Here is a 15,191-nt window from a genome sequence, read left to right on the forward strand (position 1 = left end):
CCACCACAGCTTGACCTGGAGGGTTTCAAGCCATTCTTCTTTGGAGCCAATGTCAGCCTCCAAGGAGGTGTACTGCTCCTTCACATATATATATAAAAAGCTTAGACTGTGTGTCTGTCTGTGTGTCTGTCTGTGTGTCTATAACACTCTTGGGGGGTGTGGCTTCTGGCGGGACATGGCTTCAGCCAGTGCTGCGTCAAGAATGCCTGTCAAGAGTGGGCCAGGTGGACATGGAGTGGGGGGAGGGAGGTAGTGGGGGTAGCACGGAGCTGGACAGCAAGGGAGGGGGTGGCATGGAGTCGGACGTGGTGTGGGGAGCTGGACATGGAGCGGTGGCAGGGCAGGGCAGTGGATGGTGGTAGTGGCCGCTGTATGCAAGCTTCTTCCCTCCCCGGCTCCTGGGAGGTGCCAGCAGTGCAGGGTGGTGGGTGGTGATGCTCCATCCCCACCTGCCCTCCCATCATTCTTGATGGGCAATTTACTAGTAATAGTATACCTAGTAAATGCTTGATATGAAATGCTTGAACTGAATGCCAAAGGCACTAGTGCAGGGGTTGTCAACCGGGGATATGCGTACCCCTGCAGGTATTTGGACTTGTCCTAGGGGGTACGCGTGGGTGGGTGGGTGGGAGCAGAGCGCTGCTACTGCCCAGGAGCAGGGCCGGGGCAGGATGAGGGCAGTGCTGCCCTTCTGTGGGGCAGGGAAGCTTGCATACAGTGGCCACTGCCGCCACACACCAGCCTGGTGAGCTTTTCCGCCCCGCAGAGGGGCACTGCTGCTCTTACCCCAGCCTGGTGAGCTTCCCTGCCTTGCCCTGACCCTGATCCTGGGAGGCAGCGGTGCTCCATCCCCCACACCTGCATGCCATCACTACCTCCCTGTTCCATGTCCAGCCATGCGCTATCCCTTCCCACCCACACTTGACGTCTGGCCATGCACTACCTCTCCCCATTGTCCTCGGCTGCATGCTACTCCTGCCCTCCGCTCAGCATCTGGCTGCCACAGGTACTTAGACTAAAAAATGTTGAAAACCCCTGCACTAGTGAATAGCAGGCTGTTATCTGTTAGGATTCCACCTCATATTCCTCACTGTAAATCACAGTTTGATCAGTGTGCAGTTATGTTGTTGTTCCATGTGTTCTGCAACCACGCTATTTAAAATTAAGGGAATGAGCAAGAGTGCGCTAATAGGTCATCTTTCCTATTTAATTCAGTTACCTGGATCTGTGCTATGCTTGGGCCAAGAACAGCCAAAAATCTCAGTTATTTCAGTATGACTGTTTCAGGTTCTCTCCCATATTAATTTCAGATCTCATGGTTGAATGCTGTATCTTCTAGAGAAGAATTCACATCTACCCAGATCAGACATCCCCTGCTACGCTCCTATGCTTTTCAATACCCACCATGGGTATTACTGATTATTCTGAGTATTTAAGACTTTATAAAAGCTATGTCCTAACACCATGTTCTCTGCAGCAACAACTTCTCTGTATTACTAATCAACCTTCATGCTTGGAAATAGTTAGGCATCTATCTTCCTACAATTATTCTCTCAAGCTGTTGTAAGGTTGGTCATTTTGTTTCATGTTGGGGCTTGTCAAATTTTGTTTCAGAACCGGGTGGTCCATGAGTCATATTTATTTCAAATTCTTCTTCGCATAGCTCCTCGCTTTCCCTATTTTTGGAAATCCGTAAAAGCTGATCAGCTATATGAAGCACATTTAATGAGTACTTTTGCAATGTCATCCTTTATCTCTTGAAATCTGAGTGAAGCTTTGTACAATAGTTTTTCTAATATGACTTCCAATATTTTTTATTTCAGCTAATTTTGGCCCTTAAACATTGTTAAAAACCCACTCAGCAGCCAAAATCACTGCCTTTCGTGGTCAAGCTGAGTCACTGTCAATCTGTTATACTTTGGAAACACCAGTATATGTGACCAGGGAATTACCTTGCAGAATGCCAGTCCTCAGAGTAGGTATTTATGCATTATCTGAAGTCTTGCACTCTTGAATCTGAATGTATTTCAGTTTAAGGTTTGTTTCTTTGGGTCTCTACAGAATCTTACATGGGTTCCCATTTTTGTTTTGATAATTTGTGTTCCAAATTAGCAGCTCATTAATAATTATTTTTATCCTGCCCAGAACCTCAAGTATTTTACCTAGGGACAAAATGAATCACTTGCATTGTATAAACCAAGACAAAAAATGGTGTTCTAGTTTGAGCAGAAGGTCCAGGTTTATTGCAGAAATCAGTGGGTGAAGCTTTTTGTCCTTTGTCATACAGGAGGTCAGGATAGATTAACATAATGGTCCTTCCAGCCTTCAGATCTGTGAGTTCCTGCAAGTTCTGAAGCATGAGATTCTGGTATGCTTTGGATGCTGGTGCAGCCTGATAGGAAGTTACCCAGATGTGTATAAAGGGCAAGTTTTTACATTTTGCCTGTTGAATGAGAGCTGCTAATCCTTTGACCTGCATCCAAAACTGATAACACTCCTGCAAGTTGACATCTGTGCCCTGTCTGTGTCCTCTTGGGACATTCTTCTTACATGACCTTCTTGATATCCTTAGGATCTTTACAAATTCATTACTTGTTTGAGTTTTTTCAAGTTCCTTTCTATTAACCACATGGGTTGATGCCTGTGTGAGCTCAGCACCACCCCATTTTATCATCTGATCCAGGATGTGTTACTGTATTTTTCAGTGCTAAAGAGGCTTTATGCAGTGTCTGTATTTTTGTCATTGTCCTGGGATCATTAACAATGTGTCATATCATATCCTTTGTGCACCCTGGTGCTGTAATGAGCTCAACACATTCTTTAAGAATATCTTTTTGGATCCTTTATGAAAACACGTAATGCACCCACTAGATGGGCAGCTGGCCCTTCAAGTCCAAGCACACATGGAAGGTCATAGATTCATAGACATCAGGGCTAGAAGGGACCTCATGAGATCATCAGTTTCAGCCCCCTGCCCAAAAGGCAGGAAGTCAGCTGGGGTCAGATCACCCCAGCAAGATAATCAACCAAGCGTTTCCAAGGACCTACTGCACTACTTGATGTCTCTACTTAGTGGTGCATGTCCTTATAAACAGATACCCAAATGATTCTGCCACACAGGCTTTGTAATGGGATAGTTTGGCCTTGGAGGCAACAGAGACCCTGACACCAGCCTCCCCTCCATAATTATCAGGCCCATCTGGCAAGGGACCAAGGCATTATAAAGCCAGCAGCTTAACTGAGGGAGCTGCCTGCCATATAGACTAACTAGTAAGGGGATGGAAGGGCAGGTGCTTATGGCGTTGACAGCAAAGGAATGGTTTTGTTGAGTACTTTACCTACATTTTTGCACTGGGTGGAATAAAGCTGAGCCCTAAACATGGCCCTGGGCATGGCTTTGAGTCCTTCCTAGGCTGACAACACAGGCCAGCTGCCTTATATGCAGTCATGCAGCTGCTCATGGGGTCCTTTTGTGTCTGCTCCATGATGCAAGTTCAAATTGTCATTCCCACATTACACAGTCACTAATCTTCCCCTGCACACTGGCTGGGACTGCCCTGCATGCAGCTCCTGGATCTGTTTGCTCAGTCTTTAGCCTGACACACATGGGAGGAAGAGATAGGGTTCTGTGTCCTGACTCCCGTGGCTACTTTTGCACTGGGAGTTTGGCACCCCCACTAATCCCACATCACCTCTTATGGCCCCCTCTGTGGAGAGAGTATCACAGTCAGCGATCTTGTGCCTCTCTCTCTACAGCACCTCCTGCTGAGAGAAGCCAGCACTCCTGGACTAAGCTAGGGGTGCTTAACCTCTGTTTCATGGGCCAGATCCAGCCTGCAGACCTGTCACCCAATCTGCAGGGCTTCCCACAGGTCTGGAAATTTGGCATTAATTACCATTCCTGTTGCTAAATTCCTGGACCTGTGGGGAGCTCCACTGGCAGGACAACATAGCTCTGTGTGCTACATCGCTCCAGGACATGGCTAGGTCCAGACACATGGAGGGGTTGGGCTGGCATGCAACTGAATCCAGGTGCATAGGGTTGGGTCAGGCCAGTTAGTCCATCTGGGGGCCAACCCTGCACAGCTGGATTTGGGCACGCAGGATCTCACCCCCAAGCTGGCTGACCCCATGCCACTCATCCAGGCCATGGGGCCAGAAGGTTGGCTATACTGCTTTACATCCTCTGCTTATGGGCGAGCCTGGGAGTGTGACTCCCCCAGCGTGTGCTGCAAAGACATTGGGAGAAGGCCTATTTAACAGTACCCTGCAGCTTGTGCTTGATGCTGGGCAGCTTGGAAGGAGTGCGAGAGTCGATTTGAAGCCCCTCCTTTCCAACAGCCTGTGCACAAGGGTCAACGGCTGTGGAGCTGCTCAGAAAAGGAACATCAGGAGGAGAGGGGCCCTCCGGCAATGGCCCCTCCCCAGCCTCAGACGGCCCCTCCATGCCTCGTGAACAGGAGCCTAATGAACTTCATCTCCAGAGCAAACAGCATCAGGTGCTGCCTGCAGTACAGAGATCTCCATCCCAAAATAGCCACCGGGAAGGGCAGCAAGAGCAAGCAGCACCTGCGCCAGCAGCAGAAGCTCACCTGGCAACTGGACCGCTGGGAATGCTGGGAGAGAGTTTTAATTGGCTTCCAAGTCCCAGCTGTAGCCAAGGCTCCCCACCCCCACTCCTCACACCTCCCCCCAGCGCGGCGGTGCCCTCCTTTCAAGAAGGAACCGCGGAAACAGGCTGACCCTGGAAACAAGAGCTTTTGTGTGTGAGAGAGAAGCAGAAAGCTACAGAGACAGCACGTGCGCAGCGCCTGAGCTCATCCATAGCCAGAGCTGCTGGGGAGCCTATTGCCGTGAGGCTGTTTGTCAGACAACAGGGCTGTGGCAGTCAGAACAGAGCCCAGGAGCCTGCTGGTTTCAGTGACAATCTCACCAGGAAAGAGTCACAGGTCCAGCCTGGGTGGGATTCCTGGTGCAAATGTGGGAGAGACTGGCCAGCACAGCCAACAGCCCAGTGGCCCAGTACCCTGATCACCTAAAGATCACCTATGAACCTGCTAATTAGCACTGAACACTATTACACGTCTGTGGTGGTATTTGGTGCTGCCTTGGGGTTCACCAGAGATGCAGAACACACAAGTCCAAGCCCCCATCATGCCTGATTCAGACTGTGTCTCTCTCTTCACAAGTGCCATAACCCTTAGGCCATGGTGTGCTTGGGGTGGGTGGGAGGGTCTGTCCTGTTGGAGCTGTTCTCCTTTGTATAAAATACATCCCCACTGGAGCAATGAATGACCAAGAACAGGATCCTGTTTCACTTTACTCACCCAAATCATCCTCACTCAGCTGCACAACCATCACCTTTGGCACTCACTGCAGTTTGCAGTCCTAAACCATGGGGTGCAAAGACATATGAGCAATCGCATGGATGCTGAGCTGGCACAGTTGGCTGCACTCTAGCCAGAAAGATACGCAGCTCCATACACGTGCATTGGGTGGGCATAAGTCAAGAGAACGTACCCACTTGTCAAGAGTCAGGGAGGAAGCCAGACAGACAGGCCCCCAGGTGGCCCCCATCACCTGGGTGGGGCTGGCTGCTGGAGCATCCCCAGCTGGTCTCTGTTAAAGGGCCTAGGTACAGCACCCTTGCAGTACTCTGTAGACTCCCAACAAGACAGGTTCCCCTTCTCTCTCACCCCAGGGCTCCTTATTTCTTGCTTTAAGTTCCCTAATCTGGCTCCTGGTTCCTTACCAGAGCGGTGCCTTCCTCAGTGCTGCATCTTTCTGGGAAACTAAGAAGAGCAAAGACCTCTTCTTCACAACACCCAGGTGTGAGCTCACCTGTTGTCTGATGCAATCCAGGTACCTGGCAATGTGCCTCCCGTGCAGGAAGGGCCAAGGGGACGGTTCCCTTCAGTGACCTACTCTGGGTTCCAGCCAGGAGTGGGAAGTCCAAAGGGACAGGGCCCTGCCTGAGTCTGTGCGGGGCGGATGCTGCCCAAGCTGCGACTCAAGCTGTGCAGTCTCTGTTCATAGAATCATAGGAAATTAGGGTTGGAAGGGACCTCAGGAGGTCATCTAGTCCAACTCCCTGCTCAAAGCAGGACCATCTCCAACTAAATCATCTCAGCTAAGGCTTTATCAAGCTGGGTCTTAAAAACCTCCAAGGATGGAGATTACACCATTTCTCTGGGGAACCTGTTCAGTGTTTTACTATCCTCCTCATGAGAAAATTCTTCCTGGTATCTAACTTAAACTTCCCTAGCTGCAACTTGAGACCACTGTTCCTTGTTCTGTCGTCTGCCACCACCGAGAACAGTCCAGCTCCATCCTCTTTTGAACCTCCCTTCAGGAAGTTGAAGACTACTATTAAATCCCATCTCAGTCTTTTCTTCTCTAGAGTAAATAAGCCCAGTTCCCTAAGCCGCTTCTCGTAAGTTATGTGCCCCAGCCCCTGAACCATTTTTGTTGCGCTCCACTGAACTGTGTCCAACTTGTCCACATCCTTTCTGTAGTGGGGGGCCCAAAACTGGACACAGTACTCCAGATGTGGCTTCACTAGTGCTGAATAGAGAGGCATAATCACTTCCCTTAGCCTGCTGGCAACATACCTACCAATGCAGCCCAGTATGCTGTTATCTTTCTTGGCAACAAGGCCACAGTGCTGGCTCATATTCAGCTTATTGTCCACTGTGACCCCGAGGTCCTTTCTGCAGAGCTGCTGCCCAGCCAGTCAGCCCCCAGCCTGTACCTGTGCATGGGATTGTTATGTTCTAAGTGCAGGACTTTGCACTTGTCCTTGTTGAACCTCATGAGACTTCTTTTGGCCCAGTTCTCCCATTTGTCTAGGTCACACTGAACCCTAGCCCTACCCTCCAGTGTATCTGCTACTCCCCCCAGCTTTGTGTCACCTGCAAACTTGCTGAGTGTACCATCTTCCAGGTCGTTGATGAAGACATTGAACAAAACTGGCCCTGGGACTGACCCGTGGGGCTCTCCACTAGATACCGGCTGCCAACATTGAGCCATTGATTACTACCCTTTCAGCCTGATGTTCCAACAAGTTTTCTGTCTACCTTACAGTCCATTCCTCCAGCCCGTACTTCCTTAGCTTGCCCATGAGAATGTTGTAGGAAATCATATCAAAAGCCTTGCTAAAATCAAGGTACACCACATCCACTGGTCTTCACACATCCACAGAGCCAGTCAGTCATCTCATCATAGAAGGCAATCAGGTTGGTCAGGCATGACTTACCCCTGGTGAATCCATGCTGACTGTTCCTAATCACCTTTTTCTCCTCCAAATGCTTAGAAATGGATTCCTTGAGGATCTGCTCCATGATTTTTCCAGGGACTGAGGTAAGGCTGACTGGTTTGCAGTTCCCAGGATCCTCCTTTTTCTGTTTCTTAAATATGGGCACTATGGTTGCCCTTTTCCAGCCATCCGGGACCTCTCCTGATTGCTGTGAGTTTTCAAAAATGATGGCCAGTGGCTCTGCAATCTCATCAGCCAACTCCCTCAGCACTCTCAAGTCCATCCCGTCTGGCACCATGGACTTGTACACATCCAGCTTTTCTAGTCTCTAACCTGTTCTTTCACCACTGTTGGCTGTTTGCCTCCTCCCAAACTGTGCTGCTTGGTGCAGTAGTCTGGGAGCTGACCTTGCTGGTGAAGACTGAGGCGAAAAAGACATTAAGCACTTCGGCCTTTTCTACATCCTCCTTCACAAGGTTGCCTCCCCTATTCATCCACACTTTCCCTGATCCTCCTCTTGCAACCTGGGGGGAAATGGGCAGTGGAGTCCCCCAGGGCTCGGTCCTTGGGCCTGCACTGTTCAATTTCTTCATCAGCAATTTGGACGACGGGGTGAAATGCAACCTGTTTAAATTCAATGATGATACCAAAATTTGGGGTGAGGTGAGCACGCTAGTAGGGAGGGAAAGATTGCAGCAAGATCTGGATAGGTTATAGGAGTGGGCTAACAAAAACAGGATGCGTTTCAATACTGACAAGTGCAGGGTGCTGCACTTAGGCAGTAGAAACCAGCAGCACACTTACAGAATGACAAACTCCCTTCTTGAGAGCACGGAGGCAGAAAGGGATCTTGGAGTCATTATTGACTCCAAGATGAACATGGGCCGACAATGCAAGGTCACGGTTGGCAGGGCTAACCGGACCTTGTCTTGCATCCACAGGTGCATCTCAAGTAGAGCCAAGGAGGTGATCCTCCCCCTCTATGCAACGCTGGTCAGGCCACAGCTGAAGTACTACGTCCACTTCTGTGCGCCCCATTTCAGGAGGGATGTGGACAACATTGAAAGGGTCCAGAGGAGGGCCACCCGCGTGATTCGGGGACAATGCTGAGGAAGTTGGCTGATGAGATTGCAGAGCCACTGGCCATCATTTTTGAAAACTCACAGCAATCAGGAGAGGTCCCGGATGGCTGGAAAAGGGCAACCATAGTGCCCATATTTAAGAAACAGAAAAAGGAGGATCCTGGGAACTGCAAACCAGTCAGCCTTACCTCAGTCCCTGGAAAAATCATGGAGCAGATCCTCAAGGAATCTATTTCTAAGCATTTGGAGGAGAAAAAGGTGACCCTACATTGAAAGACTGCTAAACCTGTTCAGCCTTCACAAGAGAAGGCTGAGGGGAGACCTGGTGACTGTCTATAAACTCACTAGTGGGGACCAGAAGGGTTTGGGGGAGACATTGTTTCCCCTAGCGCCCCTTGGCATGACAAGAAACAATGGACACAAATTATTGGAGAGTAGATTTAGATTAGACATCCACAAGAACTACTTCACAGTCAGGGCAGCTAGGAGCTGGAACCAACTTCGAAGGGAGGTGGTGCTGGCTCCTACCCTGGGAGTCTTTAAGAAGAGGCTTGATGCCTACCTGGCTGGACTCATTTGAGTCCAGTTTTTTCTCCCGCCCAGGTGGGGGGTTGGGCTTGAAGATCTACAAGGTCCCTTCCGACCCGACCTCTATGATTCTATGACATATTTGCAGAAACCCTTCTTCTTACCCTTCACATCCCTTGCTAGCTGCAACTCCAGTTCTGATTTGGCCTTCCTGACTTCATCCCTGCATGTCCAAGCAGTGCTCTTATATTCCTTCCTAGTTATTTGTCCAAGTTTACATTTCTTATAAGCTTTCTTTTTTTTAATTTAATTTACTGAAGAGTTCCTTGCTAAGTCAAGCTGGTCTTCTGCCATACTTGCTAGTCTTCCTGTGCATTGGGATAGTTTGTTCCTGCACTCTCAGTAAGGCTTTGTTAAAGTACAGCCAGCTCTCCTGGACTCCTCTCCCCATCAGACTAGCTTCGCACGATATTAGGGGTGTGTGACATACACCAATTCAATCTGGATTTGGATTTGGCCCTAATCGGGGACAGTGATTCGATTAATTGATTCAAATCACTGTCCCAGATTTGATTCAGCCGAATCCAAATCTGAAGATTTGATGCTGATTCAGAGAATCAGTGATTCAGACATAGACACAGCTTTAAATGTTTTTTTTACATACCTAGAGCTATCAGGCATGGCTCATGAATGCTGTGATGCTGGGGTGCATGGAGCATCCCACAGGAGCACAGGGGGCCCCCCCGCATGCTCAGTGGCGAACCTGGAAGTGGACCATAAGTACTTCCGGTCCACTTCTGGGTCTGCTGGGAAGTGCACAAGGGACCCCCCCATACCCCCTGGCTAAGCAATCAGCTGCAAGGGGAATCTGGGTGCCCCTCCCAGACCCAGGAGGCACCAGTCACCAAGCTGGGGGGGGGGGTGGGGGGGCCCCTGAGCACTCCCCAGCAGACCCAGAAGTGGACTGGAAGTGCTTCTGGTGCACTTCCAGGTCTGCTGCCAAGCACACTGCCCCCCACACTTCTGTGGAGCACTCCATGTGCTCCAGCATCACAGCAATCGCAAGCTGCCTGGTGCCTTGAGGTAGGCAGAAAAAACATTTAAAGCTGTATCTATGTCTGAATCACCAAATCTTTCTGAATCTCTCTGAATCGATTCAGAGGGTTCTGATTTGATTTGGAGAGATTAAAGGGTCTCCTGATTCAATTCAGATTTGGAGGCTTGGCCACTGAATCAGGTTGAATCTTCATCAGATTGAATCAGGGACCAAAGCTTTGTATAGTCCTAGAGGATATCCTGCCCATGAGTTCCCTGAGCAAGTCAAAGTCTGCTTTTCTGAAGTCCAAGGTCCTTACTCTGATGCTCTCCTTCCTCTCCTCAGGATCCTAAATTCAGTCATCTCATGGTTGCTGCTGCCCAAGCTGCCATCCACCACTACATTCTTCCCTGTTTGTGAGCAGCAGGTCAAGACAAGCATGGCCCCTAGTTGGCTGCTCTAGCACTGACACCAGGAAGTTGTACCCAGTACTCTCCAAAAATGTCCTGTATTGCCTGCGCACTGCTGTATTGCCCTCCCAGCAGTTGTCAGAGTGATTGAAGTCCCCCATGAGATCCAGGGCTTGTGATTGGAAAACTTCCACTAGCTGTTTGAAGAAAGCCTCATACACCTCATCCTCCTGGTCTGGTGGTCTACAGAAAATATCCACCACAACATCACCCTTGTTGCTCTCCCAGCTAACCTTAACCCAGACTTTCAACAGGCCTATCTTGTTTCATACTGGAGCTCTGAGCAATTGTACAGCCCTTTTACAGAAAGTGCAACTTCTCCTCCTCTTCTCCCATGCCTATCCTGTAACCATCCATGACAGTGCTCCAGTCATGTGAGCTCCCACCAAGTCTCTGTTATTCCAATCATGTCATAGTGCCTTGATTGTGCAAGGACTTCCAATTCTTCTGCTTGTTTCCCAGGCTCCACGCATTTGTGTACAGGCACCTGAGGTCACTAGTTGATTGACTTGATTTCTCAGGAAGTATGAGAGTACCTCCCCTATTGCCCCCTCCTGCTTGCTCTTCCTTCAGGTCTCCCACTTCCACACTTACTTCAGGGCTTTGGTCTCCATCCTTTGGTGAACCTAGTTTAATTGAGACTTTCCTACCTGGACCCAGGTTGCCACCCTCCCCCTCCAGCTCTGCTGTTTATTCAGCTCTGGTGGATTCTGCTGTAGCTCTCTGTGACCCTCCCTGTCTCCTCTCTAACTCAGATGGGCTGAGTGTGCCAGAGCAGATGTGGTCAGTGTAGCTGCATTGTCTTTGCCCTGGGCTGCTACCTGGTGCTACGATCCATACAGAGCGTTCTACAGTGGTGGAGCCAGTAACCCTTCAAAGTGTCACTCCTCTGTGACATTAATGGACAAGCACAATGTGGGGGTGGGGTTTCCATTAGGGCCAGCAACTGAAGACAGTCAGGTGTTTCTCTGTTGCAATTGGGTTCACCTACATAGGACATATCAAGTATCGCTTCTCTGAACACAGCAAGAATTAAACAGGAGAGAAGTTCTTGGGTCACAGTTCCAAGCCTCTTTTTAGGTGGTCCATAGTCAAAAAAGAGCATGTACTCTCTAGGAGCCACATGCCCAGTCCTTGTTCTGGCTTCTTCATGGCTTTCTGCTGCACCTTTCTACCATGTCTCCATCTGCTGCCTTCACCCAAAGACATGCCCCATTCCGCTAACCAGCGCCTGACTCCAGTGAACCCTCTTGGGCCCCGTGCTTTGCCTCGTGCCTTGTCATGTGCCTGGGCTTTGGGTGGCAGTCAGGTTCCTGGTCCCCAAAAGTAGCTCAACTACTTTTTAAAGTCAACCTGAATGACAGGAGGCTGTTGTGTGCCCCCCCACCCCAGCAGCTTCACCAAGCTTCACAAAGCAAGCCAGAAAGAGACTGTCCCAGCAGATCCAGCAGGTTCCACTGCTGCACACAACAGGAACCTCATGATGTGTTACACAGCCGGGGACCCGCACAGCAACCCCATTCTCTAAACACTTCCTTTCAGGCTCTAGCAGAGTGGGACAAGCACTCATGGTTTGCTCCATTGCAAGTAGCATGGAAACATCTCTCCGGAAATCGGTGACTTGATCCAGGGGAGATACAAGAGAAATTGAGAATACAACTCTAGTCATATAAGGGGGTTAGATTTAAACTCAGAACAGCATGAAGTTGCATTGCAGTAAAGGAAAACCAGACCGTTTGTCTGCTCCTGTATCTCTATATACATTGTTGCACAGTTCCACTGTTTAACTGGAGATACACGAGGAGCTCTATCTTGACCTGCTGTTTAGCTACTCCCACATATACATTTGGTTTGGTACTATCACTTCTCAGCCTCTGGGCTAAGATCAAGTACGTAGCAAACAAAGGCAATACACAGGAGTTGGGAGGCACAGCTGAGGTGGACCTGAGGGTCTGCACCCCTGCATAATAGGAAGGAAAATGGGATTGAGGAAGGATTTTTAAAGTTCTAGGGTGCCAACTGGGGAGGCTGTTGCTGTTTCTTATCTTCAGGGCTGTCTGTCTGTAATTGTAAGCTGCTCTGAGCCTTTCTGGATAGATACCCTGTGCAGAACTGCCAGCTTTGTGTCCTTTGTTTGCTTCTTTGTGATGAAGGGGGAAACATTTGGAAAAGCAGGATTTTTTTTCTACTTCTTTTTTACCATTAGATATTCTGGGCCTCCCACCCAGGAAACCTCTGTGAGCAACTGGTAAGACAGCAGCACCAGAGATCTTTGCGCCTATCAGTATTCTATGATCTCAAGGCCCCATGGTGCTATCTCAAGGCCAGGCAGTGTTTGTACCCTCTGGAGTTTACTGACAAAGAGCAAGAGGGGAAACAGAGATGCCAGTGGGAGATTCTCAAAGGGGCAAAGGGTATATGGGCACCTGACTCGTACTGAAAGACAGGGTGATTCAGGATCTTCCCTCTATTAGGGGTTTTTAGAAACTCCCAGTTGAAGTGATTCAAAGTTCCCAGCAAAACCTGGAACAAACCCAGAATGGATCTCCTGAGCTCTGCTCAATTGCCCTATCCACTGAACCATAGCGCCTTCAAAGAAGCCCAGCTTCATTACCTGAGATAAGAACTGCTTCACTCATATTCTTTATAAGTTTTGGAACTGGATCTTCAGTCCAGCCAGGCTGCAGTGCACAAGCTGAGGATTGGCCCATTATTTTTTGTTAGTGTCTTTGTCCACTTAAAACATGGGAGAAAAACGTTCTTTGTTAGAGGATCCAAGTCTCCCTTCCTTGAACAAATGGCTGAAGACTCACCTGGTCCCCATCCAGCATCATAGCTCTCAGAGCATGGAATGGCACAAGACCAAAATCTCTGTTGTGAGTCACTTCTATGTCTCCTACCCACATGTAAATGGCTCCAGGGGAATTCCTCTCTGGGCAGAGGGGCCTGATAATGTCAGCATTAGTAGCTTCAGTTCCCAGTCTTGTCTCAGTGCTGGAAGTTGCGGTGCTGTCCGCACAGTAACTTATAGGATGCCTGCAACAGAAGGACATCATGCCTTCCTCAGCTCATATGGGTCATTGCAGCTAAGGCACTCTGAGAGGGAACATTAGCTGCTCATAGCAATCCCTCAGGCAGTGCTTAAGTCCTCTATAGTCATTATTGACCCAAATAGAATAGCTCATGCCAAGAGATCAGGGCAGGATCCCTGGGTTGTCTCCGAGGGGCTGGAAGAGGTCAACAGGCCAAGTGGTCTGTGCTTCTACCAGGCACATATCAGCTGTGTGGGTTGTCCTCTGTTGGGAGGAGAGCTGAGGCATAAAAGCAAGCTCAGTGACCTGATTTCACATAGATTTCATAGACATCAGGGCTGGAAGGCACCTTGGGAGATCATCGAGTCCAGCCCCCCGCCCAAAGGGCAGGAAGTCAGCTGGGGTCATAGGATCCCAGCAAGATAAGTATCCAATTTACTCTTGAAGGTGTTCAGTGTAGGTGCTTGAACCACCTCCGCTGGCAGACTGTTCCAGACCTTGGAGGCTCGGACAGTAAAGAAATTCTTCCTTATGTCCAGCCTGAAACGGTCTTGCAGGAGTTTGTGACCGTTTGACCTAGTCATCCCTTGGGGCGCTCTGGTGAACAAATGTTCCCCCAGATCCTGGTGGTCACCCTTGATAAACTTGTAGGTGGCCATCAGATCACCCCTGAGCCTACGCTTTTCCAAGCTAAAGAGTCCCATGTCTCTCAGCCTATCATCGTAAGGTCTGTTTTCCTGACCTCTGATCATGCGTGTGGCTCTCCTCTGGACTCTCTCAAGCTTCTCCACATCCTTTTTGAATTGTGGAGCCCAAAACTGGACACAGTACTCCAGCTGCGGCCTCACCAAGGCCGAGTACAAGGGGAGAATGACGTCCTGGGATTTGCTCAAGAAGCATCTATGGATGCAAGCCAGCGTTTTGGTTGCTTTACTAGCCGCAGCATCGCATTGCAGGCTCATGTTCATCTTGTGGTCAATGATGACCCCCAAGTCTCTTTCTTCTGTAGTGCTATCCAACGTAGCACTGCCGAGCCTATAAGGATGCTGCAGGTTTTTCCTCCCAAGGTGGAGAACCTTGCATTTTTCGGTGTTAAACACCATCAGGTTCTCGTCCGCCCATTTGCTGAGCTTGTCCAGGTCAGCCTGGATCACCCGCCTGTCCTCTGGCATGGATGCTTTGCCCCAAAGTTTGGTGTCATCGGCAAACTTGGCCAGTCCACTCCTGACTCTGATGAGTGCGTGGGAGCTGTGTATGACTTGGCATGTGTATCTGAGTGGAGGCAATAACTTGAATCAGTTCATTCACAGCCATGATCATGAAACCTGAGTGGCCACTGGAAGACAGAGCCCAGGGCTAACCCAGTGGCACAGGGCCAGCAGCTGGCTGTCCTGTGCTGCCAAGGCTCAAGAGGTCCCTGACCAGTTTGGTTCAAAAAAGCCATTGGGTTATTCTAACCACTGCTGTCACAGCTCTTTCCAGTGAACTCAAAGGCCATGCATTGAAGACTAAGAGGATATGAGTCCCTTGCAGATAGTTAATTCACCATGAGATCTACTGCTCCAAACTGTCTACATACCTGTAAATAAGAGTAGTTATCACCCAGATATGGGCAGTATGGCAAGGGTATGCCCATGGTTTTCATGCTAAGCACCCCTTCCCCTGGGACCCCTGTCTGTGCCCTGGGGCAAACAGGGCCAGAAGGGACTGAGAGTGACCAATGAAAGCAGAGTGGCAAGGGGACAGAAAAGTTAACAGATGGACAGACAGATGCAAGGAGAGGTGGGG

Source organism: Crocodylus siamensis, chromosome 12, assembly GCF_052110815.1.
Source record: "Crocodylus siamensis isolate JL-2025a chromosome 12, ASM5211081v1, whole genome shotgun sequence".
NCBI lineage: Eukaryota > Metazoa > Chordata > Crocodylia > Crocodylidae > Crocodylus > Crocodylus siamensis.